At 37.6% G+C, this 23,421-nt stretch overlaps 1 long non-coding RNA gene across 4 annotated transcripts in view; it reads left to right on the top strand.

Annotated features, from left to right (window-relative positions):
- Positions 1–23,421, top strand: part of Gm27243 — a 455,800-nt gene that overhangs the window by 315,424 nt on the left and 116,955 nt on the right. The window contains exon 1 of one of the 4 annotated variants that reach the window (XR_001784259.2): positions 10,171–10,573. The exons of the other annotated variants lie outside the window; for them this stretch is intronic. This is a non-coding gene — a long non-coding RNA (predicted gene 27243). Of the gene's footprint in view, positions 1–10,170; positions 10,574–23,421 lie in introns of those variants that run through there. 4 annotated transcript variants of the gene reach the window in all.

Here is a 23,421-nt window from a genome sequence, read left to right as displayed (position 1 = left end):
ACATGCATGGTATATACTGACTTATGAGTGGACATTAGCCATACAGTACAGGATAACATGGTGCAATCCACAGACCCAAAGAAACTAATAAGGAGGGCTCAAGGAAGGCTGTGTGAATCTCACTCCGAAGAGGAAATAAAATAGACATCAGAAGTGGATGGAGGAAGGAATCTGAGTGGGAGAGAGTGTAAGGAGGGGAACTGGCATGGAAATTAGTTGTATGGAGAGGTGGGAGCCAAGAAAGGGCTGAAGGAGTGAAGAGAAATCAGTGAGGGACATTTCTAAGACTAGCCAGAGACCTGGGATGGGGGGCCTTCCTGGGAATCTATGGAGGTGACCGTAGCTGAGACTCCTAGCAGCTAGGGATATGGAGACTGAAGTGGCTACTTCCTGTAGCCAGGCAAGAGTTCCAGTGGAGGGAGGATGACACTACATCATATATCTTGATTAAAGCTTCCCTTTTCTCTACTCCTCCTATTTGCTTCATTCCTCCCTTGTCATCCAGATTCACTCCCGTTTTGTCTCTCACTAGAAAACCAATACATAAGAAATAATAATAAAATATTATAAAATGAAATAAAGTTAGCCCATTAGAATTGCACAAAACAAACAGAAGTAAGAAAGATATGGAGAAGGCAGGAGAAAGAGAGACCCACTTATTTTCACACCTGGGAATTATGTCAAAACACTAAACTGTAATCTATATGCAAAAGACCTTTAAGGTAAAAAGAGAGAAAAATAATACAATAGAATTTAAAGAAAAAAATAAGGAAAAATCCCCCAAACAACACTGTGAGGCAATGAATCTTCAAAGACACCATTGACTTTGTTTTCTGTTGACTATCTACAGCTGGGCATGCAGCCTAACATTAAGAGTGGTTTCTTTCTCCAGTAACACTCTCTTGGAAGAAACTATATTTTCATTTGCAAGTGGTTATTATTAGAAATAACTTCTGGGCTAGGGGTGGGGACTAGTGTTCACTTCTCCTTTCAGGTCTAGAGCCCTAATTAATGCAGATCCATGCAGGTCCTGTGCATGCTGCCTTAGGCTGTGTTCATATATGAGTCCATCATATTGATTTAGAGGGCCTTGTTTTCTTGGTGTCCTCCATCCCCTCTGGCCCTTCTATTCTTTCTGCCTCCTTTTTCATAGGGTTACCTGAGACTTGAAGGGAGGGATTTAATGGAGGCATCTTGTTTAGGACTGAGTATTCCAAGGTCTCTCACACTCTGTACAATGTGCTGCTGTTGGTCTCTGTATTTATTTGTGCCTGCTTCAGGGGGTACAGGGGAAAGCTTCTCTGATGATAGCTGAGCAAGGCACTGATCAATGAATATAATAGTATTTCATTATAAGTCATTTTCTTAGTTTTCCTTTTAAATTTTATTTTATTCAATATATTTATATATAATATATTTTGAATGTATTTTAATTTATAAATGATTTATTATTATTATAATTATACTGATTATACTTATTTTCTTTACACCCCACTCATCGCCCCCTCCTAGTCACCCATTCCACTATCCGTCTCCCACCATCCCTTCCCTTCTCCTCTGAGATGGTGGAGGTCCCCATGGGTATCCCCCAACCTGGCACATCAAGTCTCTGTGAAGCTAGGTTCATTCTCTCCCACTGAGGCCATACAAGGCATCCCAGCTCAAAGAACATATCCCATATACAAGGAACAGCTTTTGGGATAGCCCTGCTTCAGTTGTCTAGGACCCACATGAAGATCAAGCTGCACATCATCTACATGTGTCCAGCCCATGTATGCTCTTTGGAGTTGGTGGTCCATCCAATTTCCTGTGATTTTCATTACTTCCGTTTCTTCAATGGCTGAGTAATACTCCATCTTGTAAATGTGCTACATCTTCTTTATTTATTCCTCCTGTGAGGGACATCTATATTGTTTCCAATCTCTGTCTACTCTTAATAAAGCAAAAATAAACATTGCTGAGCAAGTGTGTTTGTGGTAGGAGGAAGTGTCATTTGTGATTATGTCCAAGAGTAGTATAGATGGATCTTGAGGTGGATCTATTCTCATCATTCTTAGAAACGACCACAGTGATTTTCACAGTGGTTGTACAAGTTTGTACTCCCTGCAGCAATGGATGAGTGTTTCCCACATTCCACATCCTCACCACTATGAGCTGATACTTGCATTATTGAACTTAGCCATTCTGACAGGTGCAAGAAGAAATCTCAAAGTGATTTTGATTTGTATTTTCCTGATGGCTAAATGTTGAACATTGCTTTAGTGTTTCTCAGACATCTGAGTTTCCTGTAGTGAGAATTCTTTATTGAGATATGAACACCATCTTTATTTATTTATTTATTTATTTATTTATTTATCAAGACAGGGTTTCACTCTGTAGCTCTGGCTCTACTGGCACTCACTATGTTGACCAAGCTGGCCTTGAACTCAGAAATCCACACTGCCTGGTCATGTACACCATTTTTAATTGAGTTGTTTGTTTTCTTTTTTTCTTTTTTTATTCCTCTTTTTTTATTAGATATTTTCTTCATTTACATTTCAAATGCTATCCCAAATATCCCCTATACCCTCTACCTGCCATGCTCCCCTACCCACCCACTCCTGCTTCCTGGCCCTGGCATTCCCCTGTACTGGGGGATATGATCTTCACATTAGCAAGGGACTCTCCTCCCATTGATGGCCAACTAGTCCATCCTCTGCTACATATACAATTACAGAAACAGCACTGGGAGGTACTGGTTAGTTCATATTATTGTTCCTCCTATAGGATTGCAGACCCCTTTAGATCCTTGGGTACTTTCTCTAGCTCCTTCATTTTTGGTACTCTGTTTCATCCAATAGATAACTGTTAGCATCCACTTCTGTATTTGCCAGGCACTGGCATAGCCTCACAAGAGATAGCTATATCAGGGTCCTGTCAACAAAATCATTCTGGCATATGCAATAATGTCTGGGTGTGGTGGTTGTATATGGGATAGATCCCTGGGTGGGGCAGTCTCTGGATGGTCCTTCCTTCCATCCCAGTGCCAAACTTTGTCTCTGTAACTTCTTCCATGGATATTTTGTTCCCCATTCTAAGAAGTAGTGAGCTATACACACTTTGGTTTTCCTTCTTCTTGAGTTTCATGTGTTTTGCAAATTATATCTTGGATATTCTAAGTTTCTGGGCTAATATCTGCTTATCAGTGAGTGCATATCATGTGTGTTCTTTTGTGATTGGCTTACCTCACTCAGGATAACATCATCCAGATCCATCCATTTGCCTAAGAATTTCATGAATTCATTGTTTTTAATTGCTGAGTAGTACTACATTGTGTATCCATTGCTCTGTTGAGGGACACCATGGTTCTTTCCAGCTTCTGGCTATTATAAATAAGGCTGCTATGAATATAGTGAAGCATGTGTCCTTATTACAAGCTGGAACATCTGGGTATATGCCCAGGAGAGGAATTGCTGGATCTTCTGGCAGTACTATGTCCAATTTTCTGAGGAACAGCCAGACTGATTTCCAGAGTGGTTGTATCAGCTTGCAATCCCACCATCAATGGACAAGTGTTCCTCTTTCTCCACATTCTCACCAGCATCTGCTGTCACATGAATTTTTAATATTAGCCATTCTGTCTGGTATGAGGTGGAATCTCAAGGTTGTTTTGATTTTTATTTCCCAGATGATTAAGGATGCTGAACATTTTTTTTTCAGGTGCTTCTCAGCCATTCAGTATTCCTCAGTTGAGAATTCTTGATTGAGCTCTGTACCCCATTTTTTAATAGGGTTATTTGATTTTCTGGAGTCCATCTTCTTCAGTTCTTTAAATATATTGTATATTACTCTCCTATCTGATTTAGGATTGGTAAAGATCCTTTCCCAACCTGTTGGTGGCCTTTTTGTCTTATTGATAGTGTCTTTTGCCTTACAGAAGCTTTGCAGTTTTAGGAGGTCCCATTTGTTGATTCTTGATCTTACAGCAAAAGCCAGTGCTGTTCTGTTCAGGAATATTTCCCATGTGCCCATATCCCCACTTTTAACATTGAGAATAGTTTTTGTTATCCTAGGTTTTTTGTTTTTCCAGATGAATTTGCAAATTGCCCTTTATAAGCCTGTGAAGAATTGAGTTGGAATTTTGATGGGGATTTCATTGAATCTGTAGATTGCTTTTGGCAAGATAGCCATTTTTTTGATCCTGCCAATCCATGAGCATGGGAGATCTTTCTATCTTCTGAGATCTTCTTTTATTTCTTTCTTCAGAGACTTGAAGTTCTTATGATACAGATCTTTCACTTCCTTGGTTAGGGTCACACCAATGTATTTCATATTATTTGTGACTATTGTAAAGGGTGTTGTTTCTTAATTTCTTTCTCAGCCTGTTTATCCTTTGTGTAGAGAAAGGCCATTGATTTGTTTGAGTTAATTTTATATCCAGCTACTTCACTGAAGCTGTTTATCAGGTTTAGGAATTCTTTGGTGGAATTCTTAGGACCACATATATATACTATCATATCATCTGCAAATAGTGGTATTTTGACTTCTTCCTTTAAAATTTGTACTCCTTAACCTTCTTGTGTTGTGTAATTGCTCTGGCTAGGACTCTGATTACTATATTGAATAGGTAGGGAGAAAGCATGTAGTGAGCTGATCATATGGTTTTTGTCTTTGAGTTTGTTTATATAGTGGATTATGTTGCTGGATTTCTGTATATTAAACCATCCCTGCATCCCTGGAATGAAGCCTACTTTATTACGATGGATGATTGTTTTGGTGTGTTCTTGAATTCGGTTTGTGAGAACTTTATTGAGTATGTTTGCATCGATATTCATAAGGGAAATTGGTCTGAAGTTCTCTTTCTTTATTGGATCTTTGTGTGGTTTAGGTATCAGAGTAATTGTGGCTTCAGAGAATGAATTGGGTAGATTATCTTCTGTTTCTATTCTGTGGAATAGTTTGAGGAGAATTGTAGTTAGGTCTTCTTTAAAAGTCTGATAGAACTCTATACTAAACCCATCTGGTCATGGACATTTTTTGTTCAGTAGACTCTTAATAGCTGCTTATATTTCTTTAGGGGATATGGGACTGTTTAGGTCATTAATTTGATCCTGATGTAATTTTTGTACCTGGTATTTATCTAGGAATTTGTCCATTTCATCCAGGTTTTCCAGTGTTCTCGAGTATAGTCTTTTGTAGTAGGATCTGATGATGTTTTCCATTTCCTCATGTTCTGTTGTTATGTCTCACTTTTCATTTCTGACTTTGTTAATTAGGATACTGTGCCAGTGCCCTACAGTTAGTCTGGCTAAGGGTTTATCTATCTTGTTGATTTTCTCAAAGAACCAGCTCCTGGTTTGGTTGATTGAATAGTTCTTTTTGTTTCCACTTGGTTGATTTCAGCCCTAAATTTGATTATTTCCTGCTGTCTACTCCTCTTGGGTGAATTTGCTTTGTTTTGTCCTAGAGCTTTTAGGTGTGCTATCAAGCTGCTAGTGTATGGTCTCTTTAGTTTCTTTTTGGAGGCACTCAGAGCTGTGAGTTTTCCTCTTAGGATTGCTTTCATTGTGTTTTGTTTGTTTGTTTGTTTGTTTGTTTTTGATTTTTCAAGACAGGGTTTCTCTGTGTAGCCCTGGCTGTCCTGGAACTCACTTTGTAGACCAGGCTTTCCTTGAACTCAGAAATCTGCCTGCATCTGCCTCCTGAGTGCTGGGAGTAAAGGAATGCACCACCACGCCCAGCTTTTCATTATGTTTTATAAGTTTGTATGTTGTGGCTTCATTTTCATTAAACTCTAAACAGTCTTTTATTTCTTTCTTTATCTCTTCCTTGACCAATGTAAAATTGAGTAGAGTGTGTTTCGGTTTCCATGTGAGTGTTGGCTTTCTATTATTTATGTTGTTATCTAAGATCAGCCTTAATCCGTGGTAATCTGATAGGATGCATGAGATAATTTCTATATTTTTGTATCTTTTGAAGCCTGTTTTGTGACCAATTATATGGTAGATTTTGGAGAAGGTTCCATGAAGTGCTGAGAAGAAGGTATATCCGTTTGTTTTAGGATAAAATGTTCTGTAGATATCTTTTAAATCCATTTGTTTTATAACTTCTGTTAGTTTCAGTGTGTCTCTGTTTAGTTTCTGATTCCAAGGTTTGTCCACTGATAAGAGTGGGGTGTTGAAATCTCCCACTATTATTGTTTGAGATGCAATGTCTGCTTTGAGCTTTACTATAGTTTCTTTAATGAATGTGGATGCCCTTGCATTTGGAGCACAGATATTCAGATTTGAGAGTTCATCTTGGAAGATTTTACCTTTGATGAGTATGAAGTGCCCCTCCTTGTCTTTTTTCATAACTTTGGGTTGGAAGTTGATTTTATTCAATATTAGAATGGCTACTCCAGCTTATTTCTTCAGACCATTTGCTTAGAAAATTGTTTTCCAGTCTTTTACTCTTAGGTAGTGTCTGTCTTTGTCCCTGAGTTCGGTTTCTTGTAAGCAGCAAAAAGTTGGGTCCTGTTTATGTAGCCAGTCTGTTAGTCTATGTCTTTTTATTTGAGAATTGAGTCCATTGATATTAAGAGATATTAAGGAAAAGTAATTATTGCTTCCTGTTATTTTTGTTGTTAGAGTTGTGAATCTGTTCTTGTGGCTGTCTTCTTTTAAGTTTGTTGAAGGATTATTTTCTTGCTTTTCTAGGGGTAATTTCTGTCCTTGTGTTGGAGTTTCCCTTTAGTATCCTTTGAAGGGCTAGATTCATGGAAAGATATTGTGTCAACTTGGTTTTATCATGGAATACTTTGTTTTCTCCATCTATGGTAATGGAGACTTTTGCTGGGTATAGTAGCGTGGGCTGGCATTTGTGTCCTCTTAGGGTCTGTATAACATCTGTCCAGGATCTTCTGGTTTTCATAGTCTCTGGTGAGAAGTCTGGTGTAATTCTAATAGGTCTGCTTTTATATCTTACTTGACCTTTTCCCCTTACTGCTTTTAATATTCTATCTGTATTTAGTGCATTTGTTGTTCTGATTATTATGTGTCGGGAGGAATTTCTTTTCTGGTCCAGTCTATTTGGAGTTCTGTAAGCTTCTTGTATGTTCATGGGCATCTCTTTCTTTCGGTTAGGGTAGTTTTCTTCTATAATTTTGTTGAAGATATTTGCTGGCCCTTTAAGTTGAAAATCTTCATTCTCATCTACCCCTATTATCCTTAGGTTTCGTTTCCTTATTGTGTCCTGGATTTCCTGGATGTTTTGGATTAGGATCTTTTTGCATTTTGCATTTCCTTTGTTGTGTCCATGTTTTCTATGGAATCTTCTGCACCTGAGATTCTCTCTTCCATCTCTTTTAATATGTTGCTGATGCTCACATTTATGGTTCCTGATTTCTTTCTTAGGGTTTCTATCTCCAAAGTTGTCTTCCTTTGTTGTTCTTCATCGTTTCTACTTCAATTTTTAGATTTTTGGATGGTTTTGTTCAATTCCTTCTACTGTTTGGTTGTGTTTCCCTGTAATTCTTTAAGGGATTTTTGTGTTTCTTCTTTAAGGCCCTCTACCTGTTTTGGCAGTGTTTTCCTTTAATTCTTTAAGAACTTCTACCCGTTTAGTTGTGTTTTCCTGTATTTCTTTAAGTGAGTTATTAATGCCCTTCTTAAAATCCTCTACCACCATTATGAGATATGATTTTAAATCTGAATCTTGCTTTTTGGTGTGTTGGGGTAGCCCGGACTCACTGTGGTGATCATCGTGCATCTGATGATGCTGAGTGGTCTTGGTTTCTGTTAGTCAGATTCTTATGTTTGCCTTTCATTGTCTGGTAATCTCTGGTGTTAGATGTTCTTTCTGTCTCTGGCTGGAGCTTGTTCCTCCTATGATTCTTTAGCCTCTGTCAGCACTCCTGGGAGTCCAACTCTCTCCTGAGTCCCAGTGGTCAAAGCTCTCTCTGCAGGAAGTCTTTCCTCTGGCAGGGAAGGTGTCCAGGGGTTTATGTCTCAACTCTGCCTCCTGGCTGAGGATGAAAGCCCGAAGGGACCTTGTCCAAAATGCTCTTTTGCTCTTGCCACCCACGTGCTCTCCTTTGTAGACTGGTCTCAGGGATCCCAAGATTCTGTGTGTGCTAGGGCCTGCTGAGTTTGCAATCAGGATGGTGTAGGGCTGGTGTAGACAGGAATGAATCTCAGCCACTGGTTGGGCAGGTTTCCTTTGTCCCTGTTTTCGCTGACACAAGACCTTCTGGAACAGATGTTGTGTTCCACTAACCAGTGATCTCAAGATCCTCGGTGTGCTAGGGTGCCTGCAAAGTAGAGAGCCCTTTGGGGACCTTGGGACCTTCCCCCGATTTAGTGCCAAAGATGGCATGGGGCTGGTGCTGATTGGAATGAAGCCCAGTCACTGGTCGGGAAGGTTTCCTTTATCCACGTTCCTGCTGACACAGACCCTCCTGGATCTTTTGGAACAGATATTGCATTCCACTCACCAGTTATCCTAAGATCTTGGATGTGCTAGGGCCCGCTGAGTTTGTGCCCAAGATGGCAAGGTGCTGGCGCTGACCAGAACAAACCCTAGCAGCTGGTTGGGTGAGTTTCTTTTGTCCCTGTTCCTGCTGGCACAAGACCCTCTGGGTTGTTTGGAACAGATGTTGCATTCCACTCATCAGTGATCTCAGGATCCTGGGCGTGCTAGGGCTCCTGTGGTGTGGAGAATCCTCTCTGGACCTTGGGACGCTCTGCCGAGTTTGCTGTCCTTTTCTTTTTAATTAATCATTCCATTTGTTTACATCTCAAATGATATCCCATATCCTGGTTACCTCCTCTACCAACTTCCCCCCTCCCCTTTTCCTGTATGAGGGTGCTCTACCAACTACCCACACTCTCCTGCCCCACCACTCCAGCTGCTGTCTTAAGAGGATGCTTACACTTTGTTTACAACAGCTGAGGTCCAAGAATATCTCTACTTACCCCCTACTTTTTCTCCTGTTTTTGCTTTTTTTTCTCCTCCTAGTTCCTATTCACCTTCCCTCCCATCCATATTTACTCCCTATTTGTCTCTCATTAGAAAACAAACAGGCATCTAAGTCATAATAATAAAATAAAATGAAAATATAAAAAGATAAAATAGAAAATATCACATTGGAGTTGGACTAAACAGATCCACATGCACAAAGGATCTCAAGAGAAGGCACACGACTCAGAAACTCACCCATTTGCACGCTCCAAAATTCCATAAAGACAATAAATTGATTGTCATACTATGTACACAGAGGACTTTGTATAGACCTTTGCAGGTCTTCTTCATGCTGCTTTAGTATATGTAAGTTCATATGAGCTTTGCTTAGTTTATTCAGAGGGCCTTGTTTTCTTAGTGTCTTCTGTCACCTCTAGCTCTTACACTCTTTCTGCTTCCTCTTCAAAAGGGTTTCTGAATGGAGAGATTTCATGGAGATCTCCCATCAGGGACTGAGTGTTTAAAGGTCTCTCATTCTCTGCATAAGATCTGACTGTGGATTTCTGTATTTTTTTCCAACTGCTGTAGGAGGAATGTTCTCTGATAATTAGTCCCCAAATTCCTATGCATTACTTGGTTTCATAAAGATTGCCTTGTTTATTTTTATAGAATCTCAGAGAATAAGCAATGTAAGAATCCATACATACTTCCGTAGTAGCAGCGAGTTTTCAAATACCAAGTGTAAGTGCAGATTTCAAACCATAGTTATTAAGTGGTGCCAAAATATTGACAAGATGTGCAATATAAAAGAAAAAAGTATAAAAGTTTTGGCATTCTATAGATCTTAGAGATGGAAGTTAGGCAATATAAACTTCTCATTTCATACCTGGGATATTGAAAAACAGAGCTTAAGTAAATTGTGCCTGCTTATAAACTGGGTAATTGTTAGCTGACTGGCTTTGTTAGACTTGTTGACTAGCAGGGTCCAGGAGTCCTTTTGTCTGTTCCTTCTCATGCTGGAATTTCAAGTGCAGCCAACCGCACAAGTCTCTTTGTATGGTTGTTTGAGATCCAATGTTAAGTCCGGAAACTTGTATGGCAAGCTCATGACTGGCTAAACTATCTCATTAAGCACTATATATATATATATATATATATATATATATATATATATATATATATACATATATATATATATATATATATGTATATATATATATATATATATTTTTAATCTTAATTGTCTTCTCTTTAGGGCATGTCCCTTTCAAAGAGTTGAGGAAATAAAACATGTTGAAATAGGTTTGATATTGAAATATTTGCTGGTGTTTAGCATAAAATCTTTGAGGAAGACTTATAAGTGTTGTTTGTAGAATGGTTTGCTCCACAACAGCAGTGTATCAACACTTTTTAATTTTTTATTCTTTTCCTTTATTGCCCAATAACTCCTTTTTCATATTCATTGTAGTGGAGGAGAGGTGACATCTGGTGATTAATTAGTTCAGAAGTGCTAGTTCCCCAAGGATTGCCTGTTAGATACCTTCTAGGTCATTAAAAAAAAAAAGGAAAGAAAGAAATCTATTGCTTATGTTTACAGGTGGTGGCACACTGAATTTAGATTGGTTGTAAGACACACATTGAATTTTCTACATCTGTAAGTCTCATTTCTGTTCCTCTCTTATTATAGTTCCCAGCAACAATTCTGCATTTCAAATGGCTTTATGAGCAGTTGCCTCTGAATCTATGTTCTGTTAAACATTCTTTAGATTTTCTCTTGATTCTTTTGATAACCTGAATCATTTTATTTCAACAATGTGTAGCTTAAAGTTGTTAAAGAAGTTACCCTCTTTTGAACCCTGAAGAATTTTGTTAGTTGGGTAATTTTGAAAGTAGATGACATTAGTCTTGTTTGAGCATAGATACTATCAGATTAAATAAATCAACGAGGTGCCTAAAGTCTTCCTACAATATTGATATTGATAAATATAATAAAGTATACAATGATATTTAAGATATTATATTAAAAATATGTTTGAAAACTAATACCTGATATTGAAAAATAGAATATCCAGCATCAAGTAAGCTAAGACATCATTGACAGAGACCTAGATTGCAAGACAAAGAATACTCATTTGAATGAATACAGTGATGTGTTCAGATCACTGCTAAAGATAAATTATGTAGCACATTTGGCCTTTTCTAAGGTTTAGAATAATCAAAACGCAAGAATTCCCCCTTTTTTTTTTTTTTTTACTTGTCTCATTGCAAAAGGACCAAGACTTGGGTCTAGTTGTGAAGACACCTATATAGGTTTTGAGATCCTTACCTTACATGGTCCATCAGCTGAAATGATACATTTCCTTAGGGTCCTGCCTATGATTCATATCATACAGAATAATCCAGGGAACTAGGAGCAGATACAGAAAAGGCTATTGCAGCACACCAGGGGAAGACAGACATTCTATGGACCGTTTGCATCAGCTATAGAGAAGAGTAAATATGAATTTGTGAGCTGTTATGATATATCCTAAACAATTGCAAATGCCCATGTACTAGTACTGAAATATCTGTGGCTATAGTTACATCAAAAGCAAAATTAGACCTTTATATTTTTTCTTTTTTTTGTTACTAAGAGAGATTTCACAGAAAAGATATCCCCTGAATTCTTAACTGCATCTATTATGCATTTATTGAGGTTCTTTAATTATAATCTTCAAAGTGTCAGCTAAATAGATTAAAGACTGCCAATATTAATTTTATGTGAATCACTATTTTCAAATCTGTGAAGAGTTTTTTCCTCTCCCTTGGAAAACAAAGGCAGTGATTCTGCATTATAATTTGACTTTTGCCATTTTAATTCTGCTTCATTATATAAATACAGTGCCAGCTAATTTCTCAATGTTGTTATTATACAGAAAATGTGTTGAAACTGTTCTTTTGGTTTATTTCAGGCCTAGATATGTGATCTTAATAGTTCATGCATAGAGTTTCCAGGTTTTAGGATTTTGCAAAATGTATTACCTCCGCACCACCAAAAATGCAAATTTCTTATAACCATAACCATTACCACAGGCTATTGGACAAACCATCTATCTGCATTCAGTTATGTGCTGCGAAGTTAAAGTACTTATTTACTGACGGGTATATTAATCCTCTCATTGCCCCTAGCACAAAACTGTCTCGAGCTATACAGATGTAATGAATTAAAACGACCATATGAACCTACTGTGAGGTGGGCCATTTTAACTGACCTCTTTGTTTCTCATCTCTGTCTTTGGATAGAAGGGAGAAGTTTCTTCTAAATGACTAACCAAACCTCCTCAGTCATTGGTTGATATTCAGTCCTCATGCCTATTGCTTCCTCTTTACTCTGTTCACAGAGTCTCATGTATCCGATTTCAGTTACCTAAGAATCCAAAGGGGCATGAAGTCATCCTGGGGGAAAAATATCCTCAGAATAGCTGAAAGATAACAAATTAACAACAGAGCCCCTAAAGGGGGGGGAGATATCCTCAGAATAGCTGAAAGATAACAAATTAACAACAGAGCCCCTAAAGGCAAAGGCATCATCATCAAGTTGGGCACAACTTTTATGGCCACAGTTGTACTCTTAAGTGAAACCCTTGGTCCACATGTATAACAAGTAAGTTCTTTGTGAGTTCAGGAACTCCTCCAGTTCTGGTCAGTAAGAATGTGCTCCAAGTCACAGTGAAGTGGTCCAGACATTTCAATTCGCACTGCTTAGCTTGTAACTAGTTATTTCAAAGGACTATATATTCTCAGAAGCAGACTGATGAGTGTGATAAATTCAGTGAATTCAGAAATGAATCTTCAGATGAATGGTCCCAGAAATATACTGATTTGAAGACATACCAATACAGGGGTGGTTTAAAGCACCATATTGATCCCAGTCTGAATTGTCACATTGCTTCCTTTTGCCTTTCTCGACCTATAACTTTTTCTCTTATTTATAACACCTAGTGTGGGATTCTAACAACACCAGACACACTTTGTGTCTAAACCATTCTTTGATCATTTCTCACTATAGGCTGGTTCTATCTGTGTTATAGTCTTCTGACCAACAAGGAACTACTTCAAGCTTGCAGATGGAATGGTTTTCATATATCTCGTGTGACTTTACCAGGTGATCTCTATGTTTTTTGAAAGGCTTATGTATCCTTGAAAGAAAGGTATTTGACAGAAAGATATTTAAGTAGACAAGAGATAACGTTTTTATTCAAATAGTAAACTGTGGGCTTTATTTTCAATGTGGAACAGAAAGAATTATTGAACAGAGAGGCTAGATTTTTTGACAGAAACTCTGAAAAGATAACTATTTATAATCCCCCAAAACCCTATTGAAATATACAGTTCAGTACCTCATCTTGCTTGCCTCTCCATGAAAGGTCAAAAGAACTTCCTGCTGTGATGTGTCTGAATCCCTGAAAGATTGATTATATTTCTATATAATGCAGAATTTCTGAATCCAGTGAACCATAACTTATGTAATTTGTATTGTACTTTACCATTTACCTTTGAAGTGCTTAGCGATGAAACTTTCTTTAGTAGGCAATATAGAATGGAGGAGGAGCACTTCTTTTCCTTGTGTTCCTTCAGTGGTTCATTTATCTTCATATTTGGCATGGATTTCTTTCTTAGAAATGTGTGTATGTGTGTGTGTGTGTGTGTGTGTGTGTGTGTGTGTGTGTGTGTGTGTGTACATGCACGTACGCACGCATGTCTATGTGTTTCTGTGTTTGTATGTTTGTGTGTATCTCTCTGTATGTGTACATGATGCACAAAAATTGTGCATTTGTGTACACATTCATGCAGGTACCCATGAATACCAAAAGGGAATTCTAGATTATTTGGAGTTGGAGTTATAAGCATTTGTGAATCACCTGATATGGGTGCCAGGAAATAAACTTTGGTCCTCTGTAAGATCAGCAAGGGCTCTTAATCACTGAGCCATCTCTCTAGTCCCTTGGATTTCTTAATAGGACACAAATATTTAGAAAGATTTAATTTAGGTCTTTCAGAAGGAGAAAGTCTGAGATTATGGAAGAGTTATTTTATAGTATTCAAGAAACATCTCTTTACATATGACAAAAGTATAGCTACAAAGATACTTAATTTTTTTCCTTTAAACTACCCAGAAAGCATAAATAATGAACACTTTAAAATTTTTGTGTACTTTAGGAAAATCAATCATCTCCCATAAATAGGACTTGTTCCTACAGCAAAGCTAGGAAAGTCAAGATGCATGTGTATTAGTTTCCTCAATCCTGGGCACTGTATTCCAGGGTAGATGGCGAATGCCTTCTCTTTCCTCTTCTGTTCTCAAGTACTGCCAGGACTTTCAACCACTTGCTGATTGCCAACTGATTTGAAAGCCTGATTCAGGACTGTGTCTAAACAATGTAACATTTCCAACGTGTAGGTTCTCCAGCATGATAGATACATGTACATGTTAGGTGAGGGTCTGTGCAGATTAGAGTAATTCTTCTTTGAGCAGCATTGCTTAGTCAGAGGTCATTGAGACTGTAGAGAACTCCCGGAACTTTTGGGAAAACTTCCAAAATCCTCCTCCACCCATACGATTCACTCCTTTCTCTCCATTTTCTATTATATTTCCCCTGTTAATTTATTATTATTATTTAATATTCCTTTACAGTTCTGCCACTACCCTTTCCCAGTCCACCCCCTACTGTTCCCCATCCCATACCTCCTTCCCCATCTCCAGGAGGATGTTCCCACCCCTCACCCCCACCCCAACAGACCTCCCCACTCCGTGTGGCCTCAAGTCTCTTGAGGGTTAGGTGTGTCATCTCTCGATGGATACAGAAAATGTGGTACATTTACACAATGGAATACTACTCAGCTATTAAAAAGAATGAATTTATGAAATTCCTAGGCAAATGGATGGACCTGGAGGGTATCATCCTGAGTGAGGTAACCCAATCACAAAGGAACTCACACAATATGTACTCACTGATAAGTGGATATTAGCCCAGAAACTTAGGATACCCAAGATATAAGATACAACTTGCCAAACGCATGAAATTCAAGAAGAACGAAGACCAAAGTGTGGACACTTTACCCTTTCTTAGAAATGGGAACAAAACACCCATGGAAGGAGTTACAGAGACAAAATTTGGAGCTGTGACGAGAGGATGGCCCATCTAGTGATTGCCATATGCAGGGATCCATCTCATAATCAGCTTCCAAATGCTGACACCATTGCCTACACTAGCAAGATTTTGCTGAAAGGACGCAGATATAGCTTTCTCTTGTAAGACTATGCCGGGGCCTAGCAAACGCAGAAGTGGATGATCACAGTCAGCTATTGGATGGGTCACATGGCCCCCAATGGAGGAGCTAGAGAAATTATCCAAGGAGCTAAAGGGAACTGCAACCCTATAGGTGGAACAACAATATGAACTAAGCAGTACCCCGGAGCTCTTGTCTTTAGCTGCATATGTATCAAAAGATGGCCTAGTCGACCATCACTGCAAAAAGAGGCCCATTGGACTTGCAAACTTTATATGCCCCAGTACAGGGGAACGCCAGGGCCAAAAAAGGGGAGTGGGTGGGTACGGGAATGGGGGGGTGAGTATGGGGGACCTTTGGGATAGCATTTAAAATGTAAATGAGGAAAATACCTAATAATAAAATAAAATTTTAAAAAAAGAAACATTATTGGAATAAAAATATTGAAAATTCCATAATAACTCCCTAACTTTAGATGGGCATTCTTGAATCTGTGCATTCCCTGTGTGATATAACTGAAAGATGGATGAGGAAGCCCTCGTGTTATAGATGAAGACTGAAAGGGTCTTTTTGACACTTGGTTTATGAGGAGGGCATCCTCATTCCATTTAAGCATTCAACTAATTAGCTGAAAGGCTCACTTCATGGGGGTTAATCCACTTTATCAAAAATAAGCTGATTTAAATCTAAAGATTAGGGCTGCAAAGATGTTCCGCAGATAGAGGTGCTTACTGACCAAGCCTGGTGACCCGAGTTTATTCCTTGCCAACCAAATAAAGGGAGAGAGAACCAACTGTATAGTTTTATTTTGTAACCTTCACAAATGTCATGGTATGTGTGCTCACATGCAATGATATACATATATAATGACAAAACAATTTTAATTTAAAGGTTACCCAAAATTTTCTTGCAGAACAATCATAAATATTTGGCCAAGAACAAGGGCTTTATGGCCCAGATAAATGAACATGTAAAACTGTCTATCATAGTGTGCATATAATTTAATCTTGAATTTATAATTAAAATCAAGTATTTTTGTGAGGCTTAGATGTTAACTACTTTCTTTATTCAAGAAATTATCACCATGTATGTATTTATACATGGGATATAAATGTAAGTCTATTGCCAAGGCATTTATGTGTTGAGATCAGTGAACAAATCATATTGCCGTCTCCTGTTTTTCTTTCATTCTACCAGTCATTTTTCTTTTTCCAACTAGTCCATCTCTTATTTTTATGCCATCATTTTTGGTGACACAATGAATTTTGTTATGGTTGCTCACAGGAACCTTACCTGTATCTATGCCACTAGAAAATGTTTTACTCGGTCACAGAGACTGTTAGGGCTGGGGGTAACCTCTCGAATTCTTCCCTCTTCTGTGACAGGATGTTGAGGGACTCAGTCTTTGTCGGGCTTTGTGCAGGTCCTTAACTGATGTGAATTCAAGAGTTCAATGCTATGCCAATGCTTGAAACACACTGTTTGCCAATAGTCCATGCCTTCTTGTGGCTCTTAGAGTCTTTCTACCCCTTCACCTACTGTGTCCCCTGAGCCATAGAGGATGTGACATCGATGTCCCACTTACAGCTGAGCATTAATAGTTGCTTACTCTCAGCCACTTGTCTAAACATTAGTGCCACGATCACACATATTCTATGGTGAATAGGAGACTAGAATACTTTCTCCCCAAAGAAGAGCGATTACTTGTCAGAAGTTCTTGGCATTAAGGGCTCAAGCTGGAATACTCAGCTTTTGAAACCAAAGCTCATGCTAGATAAAGAATGATTTCAGGGCCAAGGCAATATTCCCATGGACCTCGGCAGGTACTGCTTGACCTTTTGGCCCCTAAAGAATTTTCTGTGTTCTGTCCACTCAATCATAAGATATACTGTTGTCAATAAATAATAAATGGTTTCTGAAAGCTAGAGAAAATGGTAAAATCAATACATTGGCTTCTCTTCAGCTTTCATTTTTAATAAATCAGGCTTATAAAAATTGGAAGAAAACACAAACACCCGAAAGCAACATTTGATTCCTCTTCCTTCTCATGTTCCAACTTCCTCTCCTTTCCTTTTATGTTGTAACACAATATTATTATGCTGATAGCTGGCGTCAAACTCCTGTGCTAAAGGAATCATCCTCAGCCTCCTGAGTACCTGGGACTACAGGCATGTTCCCTGAACCAGCCTACTTAGTAACATCTCAACATAATTTGCTTATCTATCTATCTATCTATCTATCTGTCTGTCTGTCTGTCTGTCTGTCTGTCTGTCTGTCTGTCTGTCTGTCTGTCTATCTTTCTCCCCTATCTGTGTGTTGCCCGCCTGTGTGTGTGTGTATGTATGTATGTATGTATGTATGTATGTATGTATGTATGTATGTATCTATCTATCTATCTATCATCTATGTATCTATGTATGTATGTATCTGTTTATCTATCTAGTCTACCATCTATCATCTTTCTTTATATTTGTAATTTTCCTGTAATAAAAAGAGATTGAGAGAGGGTTTGCTAAAACATTTGAACTTATTTGTATATTTTCATTCCACATCATTTATGTTTCTACCTTGTACATTTACAGGTTTAAAAAATACTTATGGTACTCTTGCTAGACTAAAGAAAATTTATAGCAATGAAACAGAATAACATGTAACTTATATTTCAATTTCTTAATTGACTAAATAGTGTCCTTTACAGACATTTAATAGTTACCATAAAATATGAATATTTTGGGGGCACATATATGTAAAACTAAGAACATAAGATTCTAGGACAGCTTGACGACAAGTGCTTAGAGCACATGTGTTTGTACAATGAAAAATTAGGGGTTTTCATCTTTCCAATAATGGAAAACACAACAATTAATAAAAAATATACCAGAATTCTACATGCATAATGATAGCATCTACTTATTGGAGTCACAGAAAATTTTTACCTTTATTTCAAAGTGGATTCTCATTTATTGAAAAATAGCTTTCATATTTAAATTGTATTAATACTTGATCTTTTGGCCAAAGCAGCAAGAGACTACTTTAAAAGTATGTTCCCCTTAATTTGAAGGCAGCCATTAAAAGCAATTCAGAGCTTTGAAACTGTTGTGAGTATCCTACTTAAGAAAATAAACACTAATTGAAAGAGCTAATCAAAAGCTCGCTCTCCTGAAGAGCACTTGGATGATTCACAAGTGTGTAGCTCTGGTAGACAAGGTGCTCTTATGAGAACCACACAGTTCCAAGCACAGGGACCTGAGCTGTGCACTAGATTTTCTTTGTAATGAGGGGAACTGTTAGAACAATAGAATGTTCTGCTACAAACTTCCTCCATTTTGCAAAGACTCAGTCATCTTTAGTCAATAAAACTATTAATATTATAAGATTTTCTTTAAGAAAGCCTTGCTCTTGCCAATGTGCATGTATACTGAATTCACACTATGTCTATATACTATATTCACACTATTCACTGTGAACATTTGGATAAATAAGCATTTTTGATAAAGTTGTACTCTTTAAAAAAAAAACATGCACTAGTCAAATTATCTCCCTTTGTTGCTATCACGACTTTCCCTGCCCTTTTATTGCTTTTATTTGCATGATAGTTCATTATTGAGGTCCTAACCATATTTCAGAGATGAAAAATACACATGAGGATGCTTTTGGTGATAATTCTAGACAATTCAAAACTTTTTAAAAAGAAATCAAACTTACTGTTAATAGAATTTCCCCCCCCCCTTACAAACCATAAATAATTTAATCGACCCAGAGTGTATCTAGGTAAGATCTTAATGACTGTTTTCTGATCAAAAGATCACTGCTGGCTTGATGTGGGATAAGGAGTGCAGCGTGCTTTGGAGATGATGGGTTAGAGATGGCTGCTGTCACTGCTGTGTAGACAGTTACAAATGTATGTGTTCAAAACAGGGTTAGTGAATAAAGCCAGAATGTTATTGATATATGCAGCCCACCTAGCCTCATGTGGATACTTAAACTATCATGAAATCATATTCATAATGTGTAAGCGTAAAGTGTGAGGGTCTCCTTTTTTTATTGGGTGCTATTTTTTTTTCCTTTGGTTCTGCTATTACTTCTCATTGTGATGAGAAGTAATAGTTTCACTAAAACCAAGCAACTTTGTTTAATTTGACAAACTGTAAAAGAAGAGTGCTGCAAGTTTATATGTATGTATTTGCAGTATGTTTTTAAAATCTCTTGCTACAGTAATACTTAATAGGAAAGGCAATCTTCAACTGTCATATTGACTAATTCAACAAATAATCATATTCTCTCACTTTACCAACATCTTTGTAAGTCTATAAGCTTGCTATAGGAGGTTTGCTGCTGGTTTGTATATGATATTGAATTATTTATCTTTCCCACAAGTCAGTGTTTTTATATCTCTAGAGAGGCATTATACCTTTCAAGTCTCTTGACACACAAACACAGTTGTCTTCACTCATTTGGATTGGTAGATGAAAATAGTCTTTGTTAGGTAGTTTATAAAAGAAAGTCAGTTTATTTCTTAAGGTTCTGGAAGCTGGGAAATCCAACATAATAAACATGCTGGATTGTAGTTAGCAAATTATATCTGTGTCCTCACATGGTGTAAGGAATGAAGGCTGGATATTTGGCTACTTTTTCAAAGAACATTATTTGAATCTTAGCACCTAAATATCAAAGTTACTAGGTAATGGCCTCTAGTGTGTGTTTAGGCTCTTCCATCTTTGGAAACTTTTCTAAGTTCTGCCTAAATTTTTTTTTGAGTCTTAGAATAAAGAATTTGGAAATTTTGTGCCTGCAAAAATTTGCAGATAATATTGGTTACCTGTGTGAATTGATTAAAAACAACAACAACATCAACAACAAAACCTCTCAAAGCTAATCTACATATTAGTTACCTTTCTCACTGTTGTGAACAAAGTACCTGTTGAAGTGACTTAGGCAGGAAGCTTGGTTTAGTTTGTCTTTCAGCTTGATGGTACAACCTGGTGAGGACATCCTAGAAGTGGGAGTTTGAGGCATCTGATCTCATTGCATCAGAAAAGAGATGAACACTCCTACTTGGCTTGCTTTCTGCTTTGTATTTAGATCAGTACTCTAGGCCTTGGAATAATGTTGCTCATATTTAGGGTGGGTCTTCTCACTTGCATTAACCCAGTCTAGAAACTCCTTCATAGAAATGCCTAGAGGCCTGTTTCCTAGGTTCTACATGATTTTCCAGTCTATTAAGTTAATGATATTAACTATAACAATCATATAGATCTATTGGTACTATTTGCCTTTGAATTTCTTTCCTAAATCTTAAAGTCAGGGAAAGGTTACAAGACCGTTTCTATATGACAATGCAGTCCAGGCTGTCTGGCTCTGACTTCTTCCTTTATTCCCTTCCTCTACCAGACTTTTGGATCTCAGTGAATAAGCCATGCATATAGACTTTAGGTTGTTGGAATTAAAAGGCAGAGGACATTATAGATCCCTGCCTATGAGTGTGGGATGGTATTCAGAGTGAAGGATTTCACACATTCATGAGTGGTAATCTGTGTTATTTGGTCCATGAAACTATACTAGCAGATATGATGATAAATCTTGGTGTCCATGACTTCTAACACCACAGACGCATGGAATCATGAAAATTGCCTCTTGAGCAGGAGAAACAAGAAAGGGTCTTCGTGTCTATGCCCTTTCTTCTTCTCTTTTCATTTTTTTTCTTAGATATTTTCTTTATTTACATTTCAATTGCTATCTCCTTTCCTTGTTTTCCCTCCTTTTTAATGTATAGCTTACCCACTGTCATGGTTGTTAGAGAAAAAAGAAGCTACAAGTTTACTAACACCAAATGCAATGCAAGATTAGTCTGTTATTAAAATATTTAAAATGAATTAGAAACAATGTTCTACTAGTGTAAAGTTATGATTGTCGTGTAGATACTTTGGAAAAAAATCTATCCCGCGACAATGTATATGGTCAAAATGGCATTAATATAAGCCCTTTAGAAGGAATAGCTGCAGCGGAAAGGTTACAGAGAATGTTGAACCAATTAAATTAAATATAACTTTAGGTTAGTTTTCTGTACACAGAGGTGTTGATTCCATAATAGTTTTTAAATTGTGTTTATAAAAGGAGGCAGAAGCTAATTATTGAGTGAAGAGATAAAGGTGGGACTTCCAGGTCCCAGGAGGAAGAGAAAGGATGAAGAGAAAGAGGAATTTGGACCAGGTTTTGGAACAGGGAGAAAGATGCCGTCATGTAGGTCTTAGAGCACCTAGAATTTGTAGTGAGCAGGGGCCAAGGAGGATGGAGGGAGCTCATTGATTAGGGCAGGAAATTCTTCACCCAGCCATTGAGTTTTCTGGCTAGTTTCAAAATAATGAAATTTGTCTAGTGTTTTCCATTCTTGGGGGTAAATTGGGCAGGAGGAAAAAAAGGGCAGTCAGGGCGGTTGTAAGTGGCCTGGCCAAGCTAGCTACAAGGGGTGATTGCAGCTTCCCGGAAAAACGGCCAGCTAGCCTTTGGCAGAGCTGAGTAGGACCGGTGGCAGCTGATCTTGGAGCCTAGCTGGGAGTGCGGGCAGAGCTTCCAGGAAGGCAGAAGCATGAATTTTAAAAATTACATGCAACAGTTATGGAGTCTATACTTAGTTAAAGCAACACTTTATTGGGGTAGAGTGATGAGATTATCATTTTTTTCTTCTAATGTACAGCATCTTGAGAAGAGTTCAAGACTATCTCATGGGATTGGCCTTATACACTGGACTCATTTTACAATGCAAAAAATGGTTACCTTTTTAGAAAGAGCAAAAGTATTACATACAATCGAATTTATCGTTGTCTCAGTTAGGGTTTCCATTGCTGTGAAGAGACACCATGACCAAGACAACTTTTATAAAGGACATCATTAGGGCTGGCTTACAAGTTCAGAGGTTCAGACTGTTATCTTCAAAGCAGGAAGCATGGCAGTATCGAGGCAGACATGGCACTGGAGAAGGAGTTGAGAGTTCTACATTTTGCTCCAAAGGCAGCCAGGAAAAGACTATCTTCCAAGCAGCTAGCACAAGAGTCTCAAAACCTACCCCTCACTGATAGACTCCCTTCAACAAGGCCACACTTAATAGTGCTACTCACTCTTTTGGCCAAGCATATACAAACCACCACAGGTACCTCTAGTAGTTTATATTAGTTAAAGATAGTTTAGTGCACAAGCCACCATACTTGTGAAGAAGCCAAAACTACCTATTGCACAGTTATTAATTTTACTGTTTGACTCAGAGACCAAAGGATGTGTGGGTTCTAATTTCTGTTCCATCTCCTTGCATGCTTTGACATGGGACACTTCATTCTCAGTTTCATTTTTCATATCTGTAATATTAGGAAGCAATAGTGGATAATTACAAAACAAGTACAAAATTATGTTCATGTTAAATCATCTTCTAGTAGTGTGTGAACAAGATTAAAACCAATTTAAACATTTAATCAATAAAAAAGGATGGGTGCTATTTTGTATGGTTTTGTGCATTCCAACAAGCAAAGAGCAATCAATCACAAGCCAAGAATAATAAGAGAAGATATGAATGCATGTGAGGTATTCCTGGTTTGAACAGTGAGGTTTCTTTATAGGAAACATTTCAACACTTTCTGACGTTTATAAATTTATAATTTGTTCTTATAATTTGATAGGACTCTTACAAACTTATTCTTCTATAATTTCATAATTGAAAAGCTTTTGTTTGCAATAGAGTGTGGAGTCAGATATACATCGACTTAATGGACAAGTCATTTTAATGATTGGTCAGAGCTTTTGTAAAGTACAGACAATCCTTAGGATGTTTTAAAGGCTTCCTGCCACAAATTGCATTTACAGTTTTCATTTTGTCTTTAAATGTACAGTTAAGACATCTCTCCTTATTTTTATTTTAAATTGGTCCTGCTGTTCTCTCTTAGGAAGATGCCTCAATGCATTTCTATTTCTCTTGGCTATTGTAATCTTTCCTACATAAATAAAAACAAAGTGGCTTATTTTAAAAAGTATTTAAAGAAAAACTTCTTTGCAGTTATAAGGAAAATGCTTTCATCATTATCAGATTGAAGAAAGTAGGTAGTAAAATTATAAAAGTCTTATCACTGAATGTTTCCCTTCATATTTTTGGCTTCTTCATACCATATCTGTTGCTCAAAAAGTTAACTCTGAAAAAAGTACATCTAGAAAGTGAGGTGATTGATCAGGACAAAAATTGCAGTTGGG

The sequence above is a fragment of the Mus musculus genome, chromosome 4, assembly GCF_000001635.26.
Source record: "Mus musculus strain C57BL/6J chromosome 4, GRCm38.p6 C57BL/6J".
NCBI lineage: Eukaryota > Metazoa > Chordata > Mammalia > Rodentia > Muridae > Mus > Mus musculus.
The sequence above is the reverse complement of the archived record's forward strand: the minus strand, read 5'-3'. Positions and strand labels throughout refer to the sequence as shown.